Source organism: Nerophis lumbriciformis, linkage group LG04 (genome assembly GCF_033978685.3).
Source record: "Nerophis lumbriciformis linkage group LG04, RoL_Nlum_v2.1, whole genome shotgun sequence".
Taxonomy (NCBI): Eukaryota; Metazoa; Chordata; class Actinopteri; order Syngnathiformes; family Syngnathidae; genus Nerophis; species Nerophis lumbriciformis.
Window position 1 is genome coordinate 53,922,501 of NC_084551.2, and position 21,251 is coordinate 53,943,751.

At 38.5% G+C, this 21,251-nt stretch overlaps 1 protein-coding gene across 1 annotated transcript in view; it reads right to left on the reverse strand.

Annotated features, from left to right (window-relative positions):
• Positions 1–18,175, reverse strand: part of LOC133603986 (leucine-rich repeat and immunoglobulin-like domain-containing nogo receptor-interacting protein 1) — a 39,478-nt gene extending 21,303 nt beyond the window's left edge. The window contains exon 1 of the mRNA XM_061957281.2: positions 18,018–18,175. The gene's annotated coding sequence lies outside the window, so the exon portion shown is untranslated. The remainder of the gene's footprint in view (positions 1–18,017) is intronic.
• Between the last annotated feature and the right edge of the window lie 3,076 nt (positions 18,176–21,251).

Here is a 21,251-nt window from a genome sequence, read left to right on the forward strand (position 1 = left end):
TAGTAAAAACAGCACATAGTGTACAACTCCTGTCACGTGTCACACTAAATGTCCATACTTTATTATCCGCCCACAATGATGGACCACTGTTCACCCAAAATAGCTTCCTGCTTTTTCCAAAGAAATGTAAACCATCACCTATGGACAACATGTTATTTCGTAGGCTAGCAGATACTACACTAGTAAAAACAGCACTGTACAGAGACTTCCCATCCAAAAAAAGTCAAGCACTGTGAATACTTTCCAGATGCACAGTACTTACCTTCTAATTACAGTAGAATGATAAACACGTCTTAAGAACATGATATACAAAACCCAAAAGCAGTGAAGTTGTCACGTTGTGTAAATGGTAAATAAAAAGAGAATACAATGATTTGCAAATCCTTTTCAACTTATATTCAATTGAATAGACTGCAAAGACAAGATATTTAACGTTCGAAGTGGAAAACTTTGTTAGTTTTTGCAAATATTAGCTCATGTGGAATTTGATGCCTGCAACGTATTTCAAAAAAGCTGGCACAAGTGGCAAAAAAGACTGAGAAAGTTGAGGAATGCTCGTCAAACACTTATTTGGAACATCCCACGGGTGAACAGGCTAATTGGGAACAGGTGGGTGCCATGATTGGGTATAAAAGCAGCTTCCATGAAATGCTCAGTCATTCACAAACAAGGACGGGGCGAGGGTCACCACTTTGTCAACAAATGCCTGAGCAAATTGTTTAAGAACAACAATTCTCAACCAGCTATTGCAAGGAATTTAGGGATTTCTGTAATATCATCAAAAGATTCAGAGAATCTGGAGAAATCACTGCACGTAAGCGATGATATTACGGACCTTCGATCCCTCAGGCAATACTGCATCAAAAAGTGACATCATTGTGTAAAGGATATCACCACATGGGCTCAGCAACACTTCAGAAATCCACTGTCAGTAACTACAGTTGGTCGCTACATCTGTAAGTGCAAATTCAAACTCTACACTCTTAGAAATAAGGGTTCCAAAAGGGTTCTTCTACAAGGGCTGAGGTTCTAATTGGAACCATTTGCTTCTGAAAAACCCTTTCCCAAAGAAAGGGTTTTTCAAGGGGTCTTGGTAACGCTAATGGTTCCAGTAAGAACCATTTTGATCCAGAGAACCCTTTAAAACCCCTTTTCTGAATAATTGGTTTTAAAAGGGTTCTCACTAACACTAAGAGTTCCAGTAAGAACTATTTTGATCCAGAGAACCGTTTTTGGAAGAAAGAGTTCTTCAGGGATTGTTGAAAGCATGGGTAAGATCCTGTCACCAGGGACATACTTCCTGATAACATTTGCCAATTATGGTGCAAAATACATTTCCTTGTGACTACTGATACAAATACTTTTCATATACAATTTGTTTGTTTATTTTAAAGCAAGCTCTTCTTCCCCAGATCCTGTTGATCAAACTGTAACATAATTGCCACTCTTGGGATTTGAACACCTGCCACCCAGTCTAAAGTCACTGGCAATAGTAACTGAGCTAACCAGCTGGCTGCCTTCAGTCATCAGGTCCACCATACTAGTCTATTACCTTACACCTTCTGATCAGACATACAAATAATGGCAGTCCTATAACTGAAATGTTCTGTTACCAATTTATTTCCACAACCATTAATTGTAAGAAAACAAGATCTTCATCAGCAAATCTTGTTGACTCAGGCAAAGATTAGCTGTGACTGGGAGGACCATTTTTGAAATCTGCCTTGACAACTGCTGTCTGGCTGGTGATTCCGTTTGAGAAATAGCTCACTGATTTAGGAGCTGGTTCTTGGTGCCAAAGAACCTGGGTTCAAGCCCTGACAAAGGTGGTGATGACAGCTCATGAAAATGCCAGATGGTCTTTGTGAAGCAAACATATACATTTTAGAGTCATGATAGATTAAACATCAGTTATTAACTTATGGAGCAAATCGAATCAATTAAAAAAATCAAATTACCAATACCTCCATTCTGTCTAGATGCAATATGTGTATTTTCAGATTTTTGTCTTGATAACTGATATATTTACAGTGGTTTCAAATCTGCATGCACAACAGTGAATGGCTTAATCAATTTGTGAAGCCACTGTTGAATTGTCACTTGCCAATTAGCTCAGCATGATAGACCACAGTCTTTGGTTCTATTGTTGTGGATTTTAGCCTCAACTGGTGCAAAAGGAACATTATAATGTCAACTGTCTTGCCTTCCTGTTCTCCTGCTTGTTGCTCAGAATTGCCTTAATTTGCCAAAAATCGCCCGGACCCGACCCATCGCTGCGCAGCAGTTATAATTGTGTTTATTTAGTTTAGTTACACTACTCCCTTCTTCAGGAGGAAATGACACACAGCAAACAACTAGCAAGGGGGTCCCTGCAGCAAGGATATAACCCCTCTTTCTGGGGCATCTAAGTGAGCTATACGACTCACTGGACAAAGGCTTTTGAAAGTTTGTTACAAGTCAGGTGATCTAGGGATACAGTTTGAAGTTGTGAGTTCAAAGCCTGGTTGATGCAGAGTGACCATGTTAATGCATACTGAGGTGATGTGTGGATTAGTGACAGACAATTTAAAAAATATTAAACACTTATTTTACAGACAATTTTACTAATGTATTTGTCTCCTCCTCATACGTTTCCATGATCGGCCTCATCCCATGGCTGCTGTACCCTGCTGACTGGCTTAGTCCAGTTGTGAAGCTGCATATAAGTTCATTGATAGACAACGGTCTTTGATGTCAGAGGCCAAGCCTTAACTGATGCAAAAATCGCACTGTAATGCTGACTTTTAGGCTACTACATCAGGGTTTGTTGATGCTGGGAATTGAACCCTGATCTCCCAGGGCAAAGGGCAAGGTTTGGTGTGTTGGGCCAGGGAGCTGGCATGATGGTGGCTGTCATGTGTGAGTTAAGAGCTGGTTGCCCCATGGATTGCACCACATGGTCTGATCTTCCCTGCCTACAAACCAGGTGTGACATACCAATAGTGATTACTGTGAACAGAACAGAACAAAGAAGAACAGGAGAGAGAACAGAAGAAACTTCCGAGAATCAAGGTGAGCTAAATATAATATCTTATTTCAGCATGCTTGACCCTAGCTGAGGACTTTTATGGTAAAAGGTGGACTAAGCATTTGTTTCTTGTTATGTTTTGTTCGTTTGCTTATTTGTTTGTTTTCTTGTAGAAAACAAACAAAAATATTGTATTGTGGTCAAACAATACAATACCTGACAAAGCTCTGCTGAGAGCTGCCATAACAAAATAGGTTACAATATATTTGTACAATTAATCTTAAATCATCCTAAAAAGGTTATCGTAGTTGTTATTTTAATGAAATATTATAGTATAAATTGTCAATGTTAGAAGGAGCTTTAACGTTGTCGGTAGCGGCGTTGCGGTCGCCATCCAGCTCGTCTTTGGAGGGATGGGTGGGCTGGTGAGCACCATGGATCTAATACATCCATGTTGAGCACACACTAATGTGCGGGTAGGAGGAGCAGAGAGACTGGGCTTGAGCTTGGTCTCCAACATAGTGGTAGCAGAAAAATATCACAAGACGAAGGTTACAGAGAGGATGATTCTTCCATATTATATAACTTTTTAAAAAACATGTACACCTCATCTTAATGGTTACCTCTTACTATATTGCTTGTCATTTTTCTTGAATGCATATAGGCTCAGGAGAGTGAAGAATGTAGAGAGGATGAAAGGAGCATTGAAGCTCATATCAATGAAATGTCTACAGAGATGCTTAAGGTACACCCAGATCTGAACTCTTTAAAGGAGAGAATGAGACGAACCTATGCATACCGAAAGACCTTCATGGCAACTGCCAAGGCAGAGGAAATCATCGAAAAGTTTCCCGCACTGAATCTTCCTAAAATAGTTGGTATCTTCAAGCATTGAATTGACCATATTTAATTGTATGTGTATTATTTCATTTATGATCATCAAGTATTTTGAGATGACACTTTTTATCCCTCCTTACAGCTTCTGTGGGAGATGAAGGAGCAATTCCTTGTAGAAGCTGATCGCAGAATGGTCACAGAGCTGGATCGAATGGCAACGAAGATGGTTCAAAGAGCATCTATGTGTGACCTAAAGGACTGCTGCCAGAGGGCAATCAATGCCTGCCTGGATGATTCAGTAAGACGAGGTATCTAGACCTATGTGTGTATCTATAGGAGCCACAATCTGTATTTCTGAAAACAAAAAATATTACAGAATAATTTTATTTCCTCAGGACTCATTAGGGATGCAGCAATTCTACTGCTGCCTTCCATTTTCAGAGAGGACTCATCCTTTCTATGCTCTCTGCTGGAGGTAAATACTGCATTTAAGGTCAAGATTTAGGAATTGGCATTATCCATATTATGGCAACATTGAGTCGTTTTGCTGTTTTCACAGCAGGTTTTATTTACTGACATGTATCTGTTTTTATTGCATAGGAGCCAAGCGTGCCTACTCCAGCAAACATGCTCCGTAACACACACGAGGGGAACCCTTTGCAGGCACAAAGGATAACCCTATACCTGGATGGTATACAGGTTTTGACTGAGGACAGCAGCATGGACATACCATATGCTATGAGTGCATTAATGTCACTTTATTTTGTTTTTGCTGTCCAGTACCCAAAGGATCTGAGAACAACTCTTATTTTCATTGAAAGATTTGTGTTGGGGATCAAGGACCACAGTGTTGTACCCATTTCAGTGAAGAGACTCTACAACTGTGTCGGAAGTGGGGAGTAGTGAGTAGATGTGTTGCAGCATGGGATTTCATGCTTTATGTTCTTGTTAATGGTCAAATTCCTGCTGCTGCCCTTTGTTTGTTCATATTGATTAAAAAAAATATCCCTTATTTAATACATATGTTGGACCAATACATTTTGTTTGATTTTGGCATAGTGACGTCTCTAGATTTCTATTATTGTTACAATACGTAACATTCTGAGTACTTGTTACATAACACTGAAAATTATTTCAACATTATTTATATCAATGTGAAAACTTTGTGGGATTCCCTCACTTTCTCATGATTCTGTTCCACTGTCACAATTAGTACATACAGTATGTACACTGATTCTTTTCATTGGACCATGCATTATTTTATTGTTTGTAGATAGCTTACAATAAGGCGCAGTAAATGCAGTAAATGCACCTTGGATTGATTAAACTAAAACTATTTTGTGTCTCTTTCTGCCATGTCACCATTGCTGGAGATTTATTTACACAAATTCACCTACTAAGGACAGCATGATGTGTCTGGCCTGTCATGTTGATGATTCCACTGGACCTAGGCTGACTTTTGACCTGTTCTCCCCTGGGACCTACACAGCCTCTCCTGTTTTGTTGGACTATCTTTAAATAAATGTTTTTCTCATTAAAATGTTTTGAATGTTTGTTCAATGTCAACATGATAAATGACCACAATATAATATGAACTAAACTGATCTGTAGAATACAAAACGGTTCTTTATAGAACCCTCAGAAGACAAGACGGTTATCGGTGAAAACCTTTGAAAAGGGATGTTTTTAGAACCCCCTGTGTCAGGTCTAGAAGAAACCCTTGAAACATGAAAGAGTTCTTAGTGGAACTCTCTGTGTGGGTTCTAGATGAAACCCTTGAAACATGAAAGGGTTCTTAGTGGAACTCCCTGCTTGGGTTCTAGATGAAACCCTTGACAAACGAAAGGGTTCTTAGTGGAACTCCCTGTGTGGGTTCTAGATGAAACCCTTGAAATACGAAAGGGTTCTTAGTGGAACTCCCTGCGTGGGTTCTAGATGAAACCCTTGAAATACGAAAGGGTTCTTAGTGGAACTCCCTGTGTGGGTTCTAGATGAAACCCTTGAAACATGAAAGGGTTCTTAGTGGAACTCCCTGCGTGGGTTCTTTGTAGAACCTCTCATGGGGGGTTCTGGGTGAAACCTTACACACACAGTTCTAGGTAGAACCCTCCAAAAGGGTTCCAAGTGGAACCTTTATAAAAAGGTTCTACCTGGAGCCAAAAAGGGTTCTCCTATGAGGACGAGCCGAAGAACCTTATATGGTTCTACTTAGCACTTTTATTTCTAAGAGTGTACTATGCAAAGCCAAAGCCATTTATCAACAACACCCAGAAATGCCACCGGCTTCGCTGGGCCCGAGCTCATCTAAGATGGACTGATGCAAAGTGGAAAAGTGTTCTGTGGTCTGACGAGTCCACATTTCAAATTGTTTTTGGAAACTGTGGACGTCGTGTCCTCCGGACCAAAGAGGAAAAGAACCATCTGGATTGTTACAGGCGCAAAGTGTAAAAGGCAGCATGTGTGATGGTATGGGGGTGTATTAGTGCCCAAGACATGGGTAACTTACACATCTGTGAAGGCACCATTAATGCTGAAAGGTACATACAGGTTTTGGAGCAGCATATGTTGCCATCCAAGCAACATTACCATGGATGCCCCTGCTTATTTCAGCAAGAATGTAAGTTGAAAAGGATTTATAAATCATTATACTCTGTTTTTACTTAAGAATTACACAACCTGCCAACTTCACAGAGCTCTAAAACCAAATATTTTTAAAGTAAATTATTGTAACAGTAACATGTCTTCCTTCACTTGTTATTTATGCATTTGTATGTCTAAAATATTAAAAAAAAATCGCAAATCCAATCGCGATATTCACACTGTGTCACAATTGGAAAGAAGCCCGCTTTTTCAGGGTTTGAGCCTCGGCGCAGTTAAGGCACCGCGCCGTTTAATGTTCCAAATGAATCAGCGAGCAACGAGGAGGGCGACACACTTCCTGCTCATAAAGCCTCTGATTAAATTGACCATTTGGCCGGCTCCCAGGAGTCACTTCCTTGATGGCGCGTCGCCATCTCGACAAAAGCCTTCAAGGTCGAGGGAGGATGCTTTTGAGTGCAAATCATTCCCGCTTTCTAGAACCGTCTTTACGTAGAACCGGCGATGTTGCGCACGGATAAATTACACAAGCTCAAAAAGACAGCAAGAGTCAGAAGTGTTGGGTTAAAAAATAACCCATTTTTAACCCAACTGCTGATTCAGAAAAGGACAAACCACTTGTTTAAGTTATTTTAACTCAACATTTTGGGTTAATTTTTAAACCCAACTTCTGCGTTGAATTATTTAACCAAAAAGTTGAGTTATGATAACCTAATGTTGGGTTATTCCCAACCAAACTATTGAGTTGAATTATTTAACCGAAAAGTTGAGTTATGATAACCTAATGTTAGGTTGAATTATTTAACTCAAAACTTGAGCTATGATAACCTAATGTTGGGTTAAATTATTTAACCCAAAAGTTGAGTTATGATAACCTAATGTTGGGTTATTCCCAACCAAACTATTGGGTTGAATTATTTAACCAAAAAGTTGAGTTATGATAACCTCATGTTGGGTTAAATTATTTAACCCAAAAGTTGAGTTATGATAACCTAATGTTGGGTTATTCCCAACCAAACTATTGGGTTGAATTATTTAACCAAAAAGTTGAGTTATGATAACCTAATGTTGGGTTAGATTATTTAACCCAAAAGTTGAGTTATGATAACCTAATGTTGAGTTATTCCCAACCAAACTATCGGGTTGAATTATTTAACCAAAAAGTTGAGTTATGATAACCTAATGTTGGGTTAAATTATTTAACCCAAAAGTTGAGTTATGATAACCTAATGTTGGGTTATTCCCAACCAAACTATTGGGTTGAATTATTTAACCAAAAAGTTGAGTTATGATAACCTAATGTTGGGTTAAATTATTTAACTCAAAAGTTGAGTTAAGATAACCTAATGTTGGGTTAAATTATTTAACCCAAAAGTTGAGTTAAGATAACCTAATGTTGGGTTAAATTACTTAACCCAAAAGTTGAGTTATGATAACCTAATGTTGGGTTATTCCCAACCAAACTATTGGGTTGAATTTTTTAACCCAAAAGTTGAGTTATGATAACCTAATGTTGGGTTATTCCCAACTAAACTATTGGGTTGGATTATTTAATCAAAAAGTTGAGTTATGATAATCTAATGTTGGGTTAAATTATTTAACTCAAAAGTTGAGTTATGATAACCTAATGTTGGGTTAGATTATTTAACCCAAAAGTTGAGTTATGATAACTTAATGTTGGGTTATTCCCAACCAAACTATTGGGTTGAATTATTTAACCCAAAAGTTGAGTTATGATAACCTAATGTTGGGTTAAATTATTTAACTCAAAAGTTGAGCTATGATAATCTAATGTTGAGTTAAATTATTTAACCCAAAAGTTGAGTTATGATAACCTAATGTTGGGTTATTCCCAACCAAACTATTGGGTTGAATTATTTAACCAAAAAGTTGAGTTATGATAACCTAATGTTGGGTTATTCCCAACCAAACTATTGGGTTGAATTATTTAACCAAAAAGTTGAGTTATGATAACCTAATGTTGGGTTACATTATGTAACCCAAAAATTGAGTTATGATAACCTAATGTTGGGTTATTCCCAACCAAACTATTGGGTTGAATTATTTAACCAAAAAGTTGAGTTATGATAACCTAATGTTGGGTTACATTATTTAACCCAAAAATTGAGTTATGATAACCTAATGTTGGGTTATTCCCAACCAAACTATTGGGTTGAATTATTTAACCAAAAAGTTGAGTTATGATAACCTAATGTTGGGTTATTTCCAACCAAACTATTGGGTTAAATTATTTAACCCAAAAGTTGAGTTATGATAACCTAATGTTGGGTTTAATTATTTAACTAAAAAGTTGAGTTATGATAACCTAATGTTCGGTTTTTCCCAACCAAATTATTGGGTTGAATTATTTTACCCAAAAGTTGAGTTATGATAACCTAATGTTGGGTTATTCCCAACCAAACTATTGCGTTGAATTATTTAACCAAAAAGTTGAGTTATGATAACCTAATGTTGGGTTAAATTGTTTAACCCAAAAGTTGAGTTATGATAACTTAATGTTGGGTTAAATTATTTAACCCAAAAGTTGAGTTATGATAACCTAATGCTCGGTTATTCCCAACCAAATTATTGGGTTGTATTATTTAACCAAAAAGTTGAGTTATGATAACCTAATGTTGGGTTAAATTATATAACCCAAAAGTTGAGTTATGATAACCAAATGTTGAATTATTCCCAACCAAACTATCAGGTTGGATTATTTAACCAAAAAGTACAGTTATGATAACCTAATGTTGGGTTAAATTATTTAACCCAAAAGTTGAGTTATGATAACCTAATGTTGTGTTATTCCCAACCAAACTATTGGGTTGAATTGTTTAACCAAAAATTTGAGTTATGATAACCTAATGTTGGGTTATTCCCAACCAAACTATTGGGTTAAATTATTTAACCCAAAAGTTGAGTTTTGATAACCTAATGTTGGGTTAAATTATATAACCCAAAAGTTGAGTTATGATTACCGGTACCTAATGTTGAGTTATTCCCAATCAAACTATCAGGTTGAATTAATTAACCAAAAAGTAGAGTTTTGATAACCTAATGTTGGGTTAAATTATATAACCCAAAAGTTGAGTTATGATAACCTAATGTTGGGTTATTCCCAACCAAACTATTGGGTTGAATTGTTTAACCCAAAAGTTGAGTTATGCTAACTCAATGTTGGTTGATTCTTAAACCCAACAATTGGGTTGAATATATTTAACACAAAAGTTGAGTTATGCTTGCTACAATGTTGGGTTAGTCCCAACCCAACTATTGGGTTGCGCAATTGTGCGCTCCTTGACCCAATAGTTGGTTATCAATGATACATTTTACTGCTGGTTTGTCCTACTCCTTCCCAACTACTGAGAACAATTATTTGTATTCTATTAAAATATACTCAAAAGCAAAATATGAGTGACATTTTTTACAATAATTGCTGTGTATGGTCATAGTAGTTCTATACAGCATGCTCAAATATTGTCATTGTACATAAGATGTGTGATTGTAAATAATGACATTCATCCTTAATAAAATTCCTTTAAAGAAAAAAGTTACTTTTCATTAAAAAAAGCCTATATATATATTTATACATATATATATATATATATAAATATATATATACAATACAATATAATAATATATATATACATATATATATATATATATATATATATACATATATATATATATATATATATATATATATATATATATATATATATATATATATATATATATATATATATATATATATATATATATATATATATATATATATATATATGTATATATATATATATATATATATATATATATATATATATATATATATATATATATATATATATATATATATATATATATATATATAAATATATATATTATTATATTGTATTATATATTTTATATATATATATTAACCCCAAAAATTGATTGCTCCTCTTAAAAATAACTAAAAAATTTAACCCAACACTAGCTTCTCATAAATTGGGTTATCAAAATGCACTAGCGTCGTTTGTCTTGATGATCTTGGCGGACTAACTACACGGGCTTTGCTGCGGATATTTCCCCTCGGAGTAAACGGAGCAAAGCGCTTGGTTTAACGTCATTTTCTCTCGCTTCCCGGCATGCGTTTAAGAGCGTACTGCTGTGTTTGGATGGAGACAGGTGTGGACAATATTGGAGACACTTGTCCACACACTAAAAGTATACAGCGAAGGGGAAAACTATTTGTTGTTGCTTTCATTTTCTCAACACGGCGTCCATCAGCTGCTGTGACTGAAAGTTTATGAGGTGTTGAAACATCCAGCAGACGATGTGATGTGGACGTTGTCACAACTTCTTTATAAAGTCTTTACTTTGTTTACTGGGATGGTTTTATTTAACTGCAAACGGTATCAATGTTCAAATAGCATCAATACCAGCTCAAATGTTTTGCTATCTCGTCGAATTGAACGCTGGCTGTGAAGATTGTGTATTCGATGTGAGAGTTGTCACTCCTCTTTATTTTTGTTGGCCAAACTGTTGTACTGAACCACAGGGAGGCGTTGGAGGAGAACACATCTTGTTTATTAGACGTTATCTTCATTCGCCAAACTGCTTTTTTTAAATTTTGATATCAAAAAGTAAACGACGTGTTTTTTTTTTACATTACTTGTGTTTTTTTCACGTCACAAAGTAATTACTTTAAAAACCATTCATGTGACACATCATTTTGTTAATGTGTTATTGTGTATAGTTAATTCCTATGTGTCCCGATACAGCATCTACATGTACATATAATAAATCATTTAAAAAATACTTCCCTCTATCAACATGTAAAAATAAAGATAAAGGCATCATGAAATGACAAAAATATGACTTTATATTAATAATGAATACAAAAAAACTGTTTATATATATATATATATATATATATATATATATATATATATATATATATATATATATATATATATATATATATATATATATATACCGGTATATATATAAATATATATATATATATATATATATATATATATATATATATATATATATATATATATATATATATATATATATATATATATATATATATATATATATATATTTATACATTATATTTTCAAAAGTATTTGTCCACATGCCTTGACTCACATATGAACATGAAGTGCTATCCCATTCCTAACCCATAGGGTTCAATATGACCTTTTGCAGCTATTACAGCTTCAACTCTTCTGGGAAGGCTGTCCACAAGGTTGCAAAGTGTGTTTATAGCAATTTTTGACCATTCTTCCAACAGCGCATTGGTGAGGTCACACACTGATTATGGTCAAGAAGGCCTGGCTCTCAGTCTCCGTTCTAATTCATCCCAAAGGTGTTCTATTAGGTTCATGTCAGGACTCTGTGCAGGCCAGTCAAGTTCATCCACACCAATGGCACAATGCAGTCTGAAATGTAGCGTTCTCCTGGCAACCTCCAAACCCAGACTGGTCCATAAGATTGCCAGATGGAAAAGCGTGATTCATCACTCCAGAGAAGGCGTCTCCACTGCTCTAGAGTCCAGTGGCGACGTGCTTTACACCACTGCATCCCACACTTTGCATTGGACTTGGTGATTTAAGGCTTAGATGCAGCTGCTCGGCCATGGAAACCCAGTCCATGAAGCTCTCTGCGTTCTGTACGTGGGCTAATTGGAAGGTCACATGAAGTTTGGACTGCATTGTGCCGAGTGTGAAATTTGGTGGTGGAGGAATTATGGTGTAGGGTTGTTTTTCAGGAGTTGGACTTGGCCCCTTAGTTCCAGTGAAAGGAACTTTGAATGCTCCGGGATACCAACAATTTTTTTGGACAATCCCATGTTGCCAACCTTGTGGGAACAGTTCGGAGCATGTCCCTTCCTCTTCCAACATGACTGTGCACCAGTGCACAAAACAAGGTCCATAAAGACATGGATGACAGAGTCTGGTGTGGATGAACTTGACTGGCCTGCACAGAGTCCTGACCTGAACCGGATAGAACGCCTTTGGGAGGAATTAGAACGGAGACTGAGAGCCAGGCCTTCTCCACCAACATCAGTGTGTGACCTTTGGAAGACTGGTGGAAAATTCCTATAAACACACTCCGCAACCTTGTGGACAGCCTTCCCAGAAGAGTTGAAGCTGTAATAGCTGCAAAAGGTCATATTGAACCCTATGGGTTAGGAATGGGATGGCACCGTCTGAAACCATTTTGCCAATCAAGTAGGCAATAAGCGCAGCTACGGGAAGCTAAAATAGGTCAGTATTTTTAAAGCATGTGATTAAATCGAGACCTACTTACTTGTTTAATAAGTGTCAGAATGTTCCCACTTTATTTACGTGACATGATCATCTCTGATGATCCAAATAACCACAGGTGTCATATAAAAAAAGTTGTCACAGGGGCATTTTTACCACTGTGTTACATGGCCTTTCCTTTTAACAACACTCAGTAAACGTTTGGGAACTGAGGAGACACATTTTTTGAAGCTTCTCAGGTGGAATTCTTTCCCATTCTTGCTTGATGTACAGCTTAAGTTGTTCAACAGTCCGGGGGTCTCCGTTGTGCTATTTTAGGCTTCATAATGCACCACACATTTTCAATGGGAGACAGGTCTGGACTACAGGCAGGCCAGTCTCTTTTACTACGAAGCCACACTTTTGTAACACGTGGCTTGCTGAAATAAGCAGGGGCGTCCATGATATCGTTGCTTGGATGGCAACATATGTTGCTCCAAAACCTGTATGTACCTTTCAGCATTAATGGCACCTTCACAGGTGTGTAAGTTACCCATGTCTTGGGCACTAATACACCCCCATACCATCACACATGCTGCCTTTTACACTTTGCGCCTAGAACAATCCGGATGGTTCTTTTCCTCTTTGGTCCGGAGGACACGACGTCCACAGTTTCCAAAAAACAATTTGAAATGTGTACTCGTCAGACCACACAGAACACTTTTCCACTTTGTATCAGTCCATTTTAAATGAGCTCGGGCCCCAGTGAAGCCGGCGGCGTTTCTGGGTGTTGTTGATAAATGGCTTTCGCTTTGCACAGTAGAGTTATAACTTGCACTTACAGATGTAGCGACCAACTGTAGTTACTGACAGTGGTTTTCTGAAGTGTTCCTGAGCCCATGTGGTGATATCCTTTACACACTGATGTCGCTTTTGGATGTAGTACCGCCTGAGGGATCCAAGGTCCGTTATATCATCGCTTACGTGCAGTGATTTCTCCAGATTCTCTGAACCTTTTGATGATATTACGGAGCGTAGATGGTGAAATCCCTAAATTCCTTGCAATAGCTGGTTGAGAAAGGTTTTTCTTAAACTGCTCAACAATTTGCTCACGCATTTGTTGACAAAGTGGTGACCCTCGCCCCGTCCTTGTTTGTGAAGACTGAGCATTTCATGGAAGCTGCTTTTACACCCAATCATGGCACCCACCTGTTCCCAATTAGCCCGTTCACCTGTGGGGTGTTCCAAATACGTGTTTGATGAGCATTCCTCAACTTTCTCAGTCTTTTTTGCTACTCGCGCCAGCTTTTTAGAAACATGTTGCAGGCATCAAAATCCAAATGAGCTAATATTTGCAAAAAAAACCTAAGTTTTCCAGTGTGAACGTGAAATATCTTGTCTTTGCAGTCTATTCAATTGAATATAAGTTGAAAAGGATTTGCAAATCATTGTATTCTGTTTTTATTTACCATTTACACAACGTGACAACTTCACTGCTTTTGGGTTTTGTAAAATGAAACTTTTTCAAAACAGGTTACAGGTTAGAAAAGCTCCTTCTGGTTGCATGGAGATGGCTTAAAAACGACTTTTTAAAAATGTATTTTGATATAAAAAAAATAAATTAAATCAACTTTTTATAAAAGTATGAATCAATTTACAAACCCGTTTCCATATGAGTTGGGAAATTGTGTTAGATGTAAATATAAATGGAATACAATGATTTGCAAATCATTTTCAACCCATATTCAATTGAATATGCTACAAAGACATCATATTTGATGTTCAAACTCATAAACTTTATTTTTTTTTTGCAAATAATCATTAACTTTAGAATTTGATGCCAGCAACACGTGACAAAGAAGTTGGGAAAGGTGGCAATAAATACTGATAAAGTTGAGGAGTGCTCATCAAACACTTATTTGGAACATCCCACAGGTGTGCAGGCAAATTGGGAACAGGTGGGTGCCATGATTGGGTATAAAAGTAGATTCCATGAAATGCTCAGTCATTCACAAACAAGGATGGGGCGAGGGTCACCACTTTGTCAACAAATGCGTGAGCAAATTGTTGAACAGTTTAAGAACAACATTTCTCAACCAGCTATTGCAAGGAATTTAGGGATTTCACCATCTACGCTCCGTAATATCATCAAAGGGTTCAGAGAATCTGGTGAAATCACTGCACGTAAGCAGCTAAGCCCGTTACCTTCCATCCCTCAGGCTGTACTGCATCAACAAGCGACATCAGTGTGTAAAGGATTTCACCACATGGGCTCAGGAACACTTCAGAAACCTAATGTCAATATTTACAGTTTGTTGCTTCATCTGTAAGTGCAAGTTAAAACTCTCCTATGCAAGGCTTAAACCGTTAATCAACAACACCCAGAAACGCCGTCGGCTTCACTGGGACTGAGCTCATCTAAGATGGACTGATACAAAGTGGAAAAGTGTTCTGTGGTCTGACGAGTCCACATTTCAAATTGTCTTTGGAAACTGTGGACGTCGTGTCCTCCGGACCAAAGAGGAAAAGAACCATCCGGATTGTTCTAGGCGCAAAGTGTAAAAGCCAGTATGTGTGATGGTATGGGGGTGTATTAGTGCCCAAGACATGGGTAACTTACACATCTGTGAAGGCGCCATTAATGCTGAAAGGTACATACAGGTTTTGGAGCAACATATGTTGCCATCCAAGCAACGTTACCATGGACGCCCCTGCTTATTTCAGCAAGCCACGTGTTACAACAGCGTGGCTTCATAGTAAATGAGTGCTGGTACTAGACTGGCCTGCCTGTAGTCCAGACCTGTCTCCCATTGAAAATGTGTGGCACATTATGAAGCCTAAAATAGCACAACGGAGACCCCCGGACTGTTGAACAACTTAAGCTGTACATCAAGCAAGAATGGGAAAGAATTCCACCTGAGAAGCTTCAAAAAATATGTCTCCTCAGTTCCCAAATGTTTACTGAGTGTTGTTAAAAGGAAAGGCCATGTAACACAGTGGTGAACATGCCCTTTCCCAACTACTTTGTCACGTGTTGCAGCCACGAAATTCTAAGTTAATTATTATTTGCAAAAAAAAAATAAAGTTTATGAGTTTGAACATCAAATATGTTGTCTTTGTAGCATATTCAACTGAATATGGGTTGAAAATGATTTGCAAATCATTGTATTCCGTTTATATTTACATCTAACACAATTTCCCAACTCATATGGAAACGGGGTTTGTAGAATCACGATGGATAAGAATTGGGACCTGGATGTGTACTGATTTTTTTTTGTGCACACCTACTTTATATAACTACTGATACACCAAAATCAACCACCGGAAAAATGTGGCCGATATACACCCAAAATTGCCCTTTCGGGTATTGTCTGAAAGGCTTAGATCACCAAATTGTCAACACATTGCAGCCCGTGTTACAATATAGACAGCAACAGTTACAAAAATAGAACAAAACATATAAGATCATCAGCAATTTAGCAAATTATACTGACCCCAGCCTCAGGACCCCACCGCCACAAGCACACCCTGGAATATTATTGCAGGCTCTGGTGAGCCCACAGACAAAGTACCGTAAAACACTTTGAGCCCTGCGGCCTGTAAGCTGAGTACAGAGGAGCCAGGTGAGTAAACACTATCACAGGAGCCGTCTGCACCAGGAGGTCATCAGACCATGGCCACCAGGACGCTGACACAAACACCCCCCAACAGCACGGCCGATAACCCCTGATGCAGATGGTTCCCTCGCTGGAAAGTATAAATAATAAAACCGTTAGAATAGTACTACAATGAGTAGAAATAAAGGATAAAATATATGAAGATTAAAAAAATAAAATGACAGTAAATATCTAATAAACGCATATAACTAAATACAATTCTGCTTTTGCATAGACGGGGGGCCATAATGGTGGGAAGATGCCATCCCTTTCCAGCCATTCATAGCGTTTCTACTGGTATGGATTCTTGGATTTTTCCTTCATAACTCCAAGCAACGTTTTGCCGGTTTTACAATATAACTAAAACGCTTCATACTTACTGAACCGTCCCATGTCCGCAGGAGTGTTTTCACGCATGGGTGTGCGCGGTATCGCAATGTAATGAAGCTAGCGCCGTTAGCATTAGCTGACAATGCTAACACGTTTACGAGTGTATGTGTTAGTTTTATTAACTTACGACGCAAATTATTCAGTAGAACTCACCAAAAACGTCACCGTGGAGTTATTGAGTCCGTTTCGCTGATTGGAGAGCGAGCTTGCGCCGCTCGCGGGTTCATGACGATGACTTCTGTTTTGCACGACCAGCCGTTTTACTGCCGTGTTAGAAACAATTAAGGTATGAACAATAAACATTTACAAAATATTTCTGTGTAAATAACACATTTCACAATGCATATATATATGCGGTTTATAGTCAGGTGTGGCTTATATAAGGACAATATTTATAATATATAACGGTGTGCTTTATAGTTTGGAAATTACGGTAATTCTGTCCACACACATGCCCCTATTACTACTACTACTACTACCACGGGGGAATAATGAACATTCAATAAGTTAAAGTTAAAGTTAAAGTACCAATGATAGCCACACACACACGAGGTGTGGTGAAATGTGTCCTCTGCATTCGACCCATCCCCTTGATCACCCTCTGGGAGGTGAGGGGAGCAGTGGGCAGCAGCTGTGCCGCACCCGGGAATCATTTTTGGTGATTTAACCCCCAATTCCAACCCCTGATGCTGAGTGCCAAGCAGGGAGGTAATGGGTCCCATTTTTACAGTCTTTGGTATGACTCGGCCGGGGTTTGAACTCACAACCTACCGATCTCAGGGCAGGTGACAATCATCAACAATAACAATCCTACATTACTCCGTTCGTGGACAAGGAGACACAGCCATTCTATTCTATTCAACTGTATTACCAACTGGCGCTACCGTCAACAACCCCTTTCCAGTCCGCAAACCATACCAACGCTGAGAGTTAAAACGGACTACAAGCGTGCCCTCGATGGCGCCACGCTTCACTCGGCAAAGGGCAGCGCCTTTTAAAGACACTTGGTAAAAAATACCTGTCCGTTCAGTTGCCAGAATTTTACCACAACACTTGCAGTGTTTCAAACGGATTTACTTTAAATTGAGGGTAATGCAATAGTAATAAACAGTAACGAAATGTGAAAATACCTGTAGTTTTTACTGCAAAAAACTGCTAGCTTGGAACAATACAATTGATTTCAGCTTAACACAAAGTCGTCCGTCAAGCTCACTTAAAACCAGCCCAACTTTCCTTAAACCAAAAAGTGAAAAAAAATGATAAAAAGAAAGGGTATTGTAAATTTACCGGTGGAGTGAAGAGTCCATTGCAGCCTAGTTCAGACACTCCAACGGGGGTCTTCCGTGCGCGGGACAGCTCCGTCTCGAGTCTCCCGTCCCGCTTCGACCCGGTCCTCGTCCCCCCGCTTCAGTTCTCCTCTCCACACCTCAGGGAGTCCACATGATTGTAGCACCACAAGTATTCAGGTCGACAGAGAGAGAGGGAGAGAGAGGGAGAGAGAGAGAGAGAGAGAGAGGGACAGCTGCTGATGCTGCATCTTTACCCCCCCACCCCCACCCCCATATCAACCCCCGGCCATAGATCCACCAAGAACACAATCTATTCCAATCAAGACCGGAACGAGCACTTTGCAAGACTCAGAACTCAGTGTGATGATTTCAACCAGGAATGTTCAAACTTTTCGATATATATATATAGACTAGATCTAACCAATCTAAGTCCTGGAGCACGGACTAATAAAGCCTACTCGGATTTTAGTCTAAGACTAGATCTGATCAATCGAAGTCATGGAGCACGGACTAATAAAGCCTACTCGGATATAAGTCTAAGGCTAGATCTGACCAATCTAAGTCATGGAGCACAGACTAATAAAGCCTACTCGGATATAAGTCTAAGACTAGATCTGACCAATCAAAATCCTGGAGCACGGACTAATAAAGCCTACTCGGATATAAGTCTAAGACTAGATCTGACCAATCTAAGTCATGGAGCATGGACTAATAAAGCCTTCTCGGATATAAGTCTAAGACTAGATCTGACCAATCTAAGTCATGGAGCACGGACTAAAAAAGCCTACTCGGATATAAGTCTAAGACTAGATCTGACCAATCTAAGTCATGAAGCACGGACTAATAAAGCTTACTCGGATTTAAGTCCAAGACTAGATCTGACCAATCTAAGTCATGGAGCACGGACTAATAAAGCCTACTCGGATATAAGTCTAAGACTAGATCTGAACAATCTAAGTCATGGAGCACGGACTAATAAAGCCTACTCGGATATAAGTCTAAGGCTAGATCTGACCAATGTAAGTCCTGGAGCACGGACTAATAAAGCCTACCCGGATATAAGTCTAAGACTAGGCGCTTTGAGTACCTTGAAGGTAGAAAAGCGCTATACAAGTACAACCCATACTCGGATATAAGTCTAAGGCTAGATCTGACCAATGTAAGTCCTGGAGCACGGACTAATAAAGCCTACCCGGATATAAGTCTAAGACTAGATCTGACCAATCTAAGTCATGGAGCACGGACTAATAAAGCCTACTCGGATACAAGTCTAAGACTAGATCCGACCAATCTAAGTCCTGGAGCATGGACTAATAAAGCCTACTCGGATATAAGTCCAAGACTAGATCTGTCCAATGTAAGTCATGGAGCACAAACTAATAAAACCTACTCAGATATAAGTCTAAGACTAGATCTGACCAATCTAAGTCATGGAGCACGGACTAATAAAGCCTACTCGGATATAAGTCTAAGGCTAGATCTGACCAATCTAAGTCATGGAGCACGGACTAAGAAAGCCTACTCGGATTTTAGTCTAAGACTAGATCTGATCAATCGAAGTCCTGGAGCATGAACTAATAAAGCCTACTCGGATATAAGTCTAAGGCTAGATCTGACCAATGTAAGTCCTGGAGCATGAACTAATAAAGCCTACTCGGATATAAGTCTAAGGCTAGATCTGACCAATGTAAGTCCTGGAGCATGAACTAATAAAGCCTACTCGGATGTAAGTCTAAGGCTAGATCTGACCAATGTAAGTCCTGGAGCATGGACTAATAAAGATAGAATGTCCCGGATGACTCAGAACAATCATAGACATGTTTGACATTTTTCAAAATAAAGGGTATCCCAATAAAATGTAATTATTGGCTTCACAAAAAATCCTCCGATACAATAAACGAGGGGCGTCGAAACCCGCCGTCACCATCTTGTGGAAAAGAAGGGTATAGCAGGCCAATGACCATGAATTTGGTTTTGAAATGAACCTAACAGCATTTGGCTATATGACCCAATTAAAACCACCTTTCCCACTCCATCCATCAATTTTCTATCCCCTTGTCTCTTACGGGATCACAGGGACAGGGGGGCTGAAGCCTATCTCAGCTGCACACGGGCGGAAGGCGGCGTACACCCTGGACAAGTCACCACCTCATTACAGATAGACAGACAGACAACATTCACACACTTGGGCCAATTTAGTGTTGCCAATCAACTTATCCCCAGGTGCATGTCTTTGGAGGAGGCCGGAGTACCCGGAGGGAACCCACGCAGTCACGGGGAGAACATGCAAACCCCACACAGAAAGATCCCGAGCCCGGGATTGAACACAGGACTGCTCAGGACCTTCGTTATTGTGAGGCAGACGCACTAACCCCTCTCCCACCGTGCTACCAACATGCAAACCCCACACGGAAATATCCTGAGCCAAGGATCGGACGCAGGCCGTTGGTAGTGTGAGGCACACGTACTAACCCCTGTTTCACCGTGCTGCTACCTTTCCCACTCATGGTGCCAAACATTTTTTTTAAAAGTCAACCAACACAAAAAGTCAACACTTATGGTCACACATAACACAACCTACTCACTTAACTTTGTGGATATTAAAAATAAATAACAGCTAAGCACAATAGAATGTTCATAAATTCTCCCGTTTAAAAATATTGCAATGCATGATGGGAAAAATGCAAAACACTCTCTCCATGTTTGGCGCATTTTAGCGGCTTGATATTTCTGATTGATTAAACAACTTTAAGAAGGTCCTCACGGAAGTAAACAAGGTAGGAGTCCATTTTACTATTAGATATTATATATGTGTACAAACATATTTATAAGCTATTAATATACCTTACAACAACGATACAAGTACAACCATACCACACAACCCTACACAATATTACACAATATTACCAATACAATATCATATTACGCAATATTATATAATAAAATATAACATGAACACGACAATACAATATTACACAATACCACAGTGCACAATACGATACAGAAACAACAATATGTTACACAAAACCCATACATTATAATACCATAAAATACAATATTACACAATACAATACCGAAACAATACAATATTACACGAAACTGCACGATACAGTTCAATACAAAAGCAATACAAATTACACAAAACAATGCAATATTATACAAAATAATACTATATTACTCACTAAGTTACAATATTACACAATGATACAGAAAACAATACAATACCAAAGCA